Raw genomic sequence first — 4111 nt, forward strand, 5'->3', positions numbered from 1 at the left:
AGTATGTTGCAGCCACAGAGGGTTACAAGGAGGCTATATGGCTTGATCGGCTAGTGGGAGATTTGGGGATTCATACAGGTGTACCGACATTGCATAGTGATTCCATGAGTGCTATTTAGCTAGCACGGAATCCGGTCTTTCATCCAAAGACCAAACACATTGAGGTCAGGTACCATTTCATCAGGGAGGTACTTGAGGACAAGCGCATAGAGCTTGTCAAGGTTCATACAAATGAAAACCCTGCAGATATGCTGACGAAGAGTCTACCTACTCAGTGGTTCGAGTATTGTCATGTATTGATGGCATTGGATAGTATGCTCACTGGTTGTTCTCCCTTAAAGGCACATTGTCCTTTAAGTGGGAGGTTGTGGGGGTTAAAGGTCACTGTGCCTTTACCCCGGTTATGTACAATACTCAAACACATATATAAATGAATGAAAAAGAAGATTAGGGTGGTTCTGCACCCACCAAAACTTGTGGCTCTCTGTCTCTCTCTCTCCTTCTTCTGTTCTTGCTTCCGTTGTGAGCACTCTCACATCCCAATATCGTAGGGAGAATTTCACCATGAGACCATCAAATCTTGGACTTTTTCATTTTCCATGTGCTTGAATGGCATCTTTAGCCTTTCTCTTCAATGAAGGGTAATGAAAGTTGAATAGTCTATTCCAAAGATAGGATTGGACTGACATATTGAAGGAGCTCATGCCAAGCTGATATCACATCATGTGATGGAGGATTAGCCTGCCCAAAATGTTGAGCAAAGTGAGAAACGTAAGCCTCAGCAAATTGAGCTCTAGTACCATATGGAGTTTTAACCCCAAAAATATTAGCAAATTGCCTTTTATAATGCAAGTTTTAAAAGAACTCCCTTGAGGAGCATCGTTTATCAGAGAAAGCCCTTTGTTTGGCCTGTGTTTCCTATTTTTGAAGTTTCCTTTGTCATTCCATCGAAGAAAGTGTGCAACCTGACACCACCAAGCAGCCTCATGATGAGTTAATTCCCAAAACTGACTAGTTTCTGTCAATTCTTGACAAGTATTATTAGGTTTAGCAACATCTTCTCTGAGAACATGCATAAAATTCTTGCTATATTGGGAATGACATGCTGCATCTACATATGATAAAAGCTGTCATCTTGTCGGATAAAGCTCTGTAACGAGAGGATTGTGGAGCATAGATTGAAGCAAATTTAAAAATTTCTCCATGTACAAGGCTTTGCACAATTGTCCAATGACTACCCCAGTCATTAAAAGCTACAACTGGCTAAAGATCATGCTTCACCAGAAGCACTACCAGTTTTCACATGCATAGAAAATTTCATATCCCAAAAAAGTGCCCGATCTGCATAACACACACACACACACACACACGCACGCGCACAAGCACAAGCACATGCACATGTGTGCACGCACACACACACACACACACCCCTTCTTTTTTCTTCTTCCCCCCCCACCCCCTTCCCCCTTCCCTTTCCATTCTCCTTCCCTTAATTTTCTCCTCATTTCTCTTATTTTTCTTCTCTTCCTTATTTTCCCTAATTATTCCTTAATTCTTCCTATTTTCCTTACTCTTTTCTTAATTTCCTTAATTTTTCTTTAGTAACTTTTTCTTAATATCTATATTTTTCTTATTTTTTCCCTATTTCCTTAATTTTTCGTTGTCTTCTTTTATCCTCTATTTTTTGCCTTTTTCCTCAATTATTTTTAAAATTTCCATATTTTTTCTTAATTTTCCTTAATGTTTTCTTAATTTTCCAAAATTTGCCCTTCTTTTCCCTTAGTTACTCAATTTATTCTTTTAATTCATCCTTATTTATTTCTTTTTCCTTGTTCTCCATTTTTTATTATTTTTTCTTAGTTGCCTTATTTTTTGCTTATCTTCCTAAAATTCTTCCTTATTTTTCCTATTTTTTCTTAATATTTCCTTCATTTTTTCCTTTTACCACTTTTTCCCTTCTTTCCCTTAATTACTCAATTTATTCACTATTGCTCTCCCTAACCTAACTCTACCAAGCCCACATAACCTAAACCCCCCCTTATTTTTGCATCACTTGCTACCTATATATTTTTCCTATTTTCCTAGCTAATTTCTTTGATTTTCCCTAATTTTACCATTCCTTTTCTTAACTAATCCTTTGTTAGTTATTTTACCCATTAGTTCTTATACAACCCGCGCCCCCCTCCACATTTTTTGCTCCCTCGCCGTTCTACAAACTGTACTTAACCCTGCGCTTTACATTGCCCTGCCTTTCCGTCTCTCTGATGAACTAAGTTGACCCCCTCGATTGGTTGCCATCTTGGCCTTCTTGCTTCACAACCCACTGGTTCTGACTTCCCACCACGATTCACGCTGAACCAATTCTTGGCACACCCACTTTTGCGTGCTATGCATGCCTTTCAAACTCCCTCGTTCTTTCCACCTTCCCAACTCCCCACCTTCCCGACTCTCCCTTCCTTGAGTACCCTTCCTCTTGGCTATATAAAGCCTAACTACCAACAAGCTCTTCCCACCACAAACTCTCTCACCAATTACTCTACTACCCATTCGGTTGGTTGCCCTCATTTCCCAATGTGCTCTGCTCCTTACTACTCTGCGCTCGTCTACAATGCTAACACCTCCTAAACACTTCATTGCAGCCCGTACAGGGTCCTTCACTCACCGCATTCCTCAACCTCATATGACTTCACTAGTCTTTCCCCCTCGCATGCTCTCTAACAAACCGCCACTTTGAACCTCCACGACTGTGCCACGTACGAATTTCGGCTCGTCGGTTCCCACTTCATCACCTGCTTCTACTTACATCACCATCATGGACTCTCAGGTCCACTTTTCTTCCTTTATCTCTCTTGATGTTTTACAACCCCCCTTACACTTAACTAAATAATCATTTTGTTTTTTCTTTCATTTATTTGCTCTAATTTTAGTGTAAGCACTCACTTAACTTTTTTATATCTTTCATTTTCCTTTTTTCTTTACTTAACTTTTTCTTTTATTTTATTCCTTAACCTTTTTGTCTTTTTTTCTTCATTTATTTATTTATTTACTTCTTCCATTCTCATTTAGATTTATTCTCACATTATTTCTCTTCTTTTTAGTACTAATGCATTAATCTAATCTCAATCAAATATTTACTTTTTCCCTTTTTCCTCATTATGTTTCTACTCTCACTTAAGTTATTTTTCACTTTTATTTTTCTTCTTTTTCTTTTTTTAGTGCTTTCATTAAAGCTTTCACTTACATTATTTTATACTTCCTTCCCTCCCTTTTTCTTTATAATTTTTTCTTTACTTTTTCCAATACTTTATTAACCTCTATTAAAAACTTCTTTTTACTCTTTCTCTCTCCTTTCTTTATTCTTACCCTTATCCTTTCATAATATGTGTTCGTTGTATAATTTCATCTCATTATTGAAATTTGAAATCTCATGCCTAGTGTTCTCTTCTTAGTCACCCCTTTAATTTTACATAACTTCAAATTCACTTTCTTGTCTATTCCTTATAAAAATTCCCAAAGTGACCCTCTGAAATTCACTTTTTGTTCCTCGTAAATACACCTTTTTTCATGACTTGAAACTCACCCTTTTATCCATTTTTCCTTCTACAAATTCCCAAAATCACCCTCAAAAGTATTAATAGCTTTAAATTCTCTTATGACTACTCCATTCTACTCGATACTCTTAAAGTTAATATCTAGCTTGATAAGGTTTATGGTGGTTAAGCTTCAATTTTTATTGTGACCCCGATAACAAGGGAGGAGTGTTTATGACACATGTCTTCCCAACTAAGCTTTTAGTGGGTTCTCACCATGCTTTTCTTGTTGGATGGTGGCAGGTATGCAAACTCTCCTCTTCAATAAAATTGATGCTTGCCATGACTACTGCAAGCTCAAAATTTTTTGCAAAAACATTTTTGTCCTTTCTTACCAAAACTCTTCTGTACTTTTTATAAAATTTAGTATGTGTTTTACCTACTTACTCAAACTCTTCCTTGACCCTATAAAATTCTCTTTGTTTTCCTTTGTCCTCTCTCTTTCATCATTTCACTATGCAAAATGGGCTTTTTGTCTTGTCTTCCACACACATGTCCTTTCCCCTATAACTCTGGACGCT

Source organism: Dipteris shenzhenensis, chromosome 6 (assembly GCF_047967505.1).
Source record: "Dipteris shenzhenensis isolate YYH24624 ecotype China chromosome 6, Dip_SZ_1.0, whole genome shotgun sequence".
Classification (NCBI taxonomy): Eukaryota; Viridiplantae; Streptophyta; class Polypodiopsida; order Gleicheniales; family Dipteridaceae; genus Dipteris; species Dipteris shenzhenensis.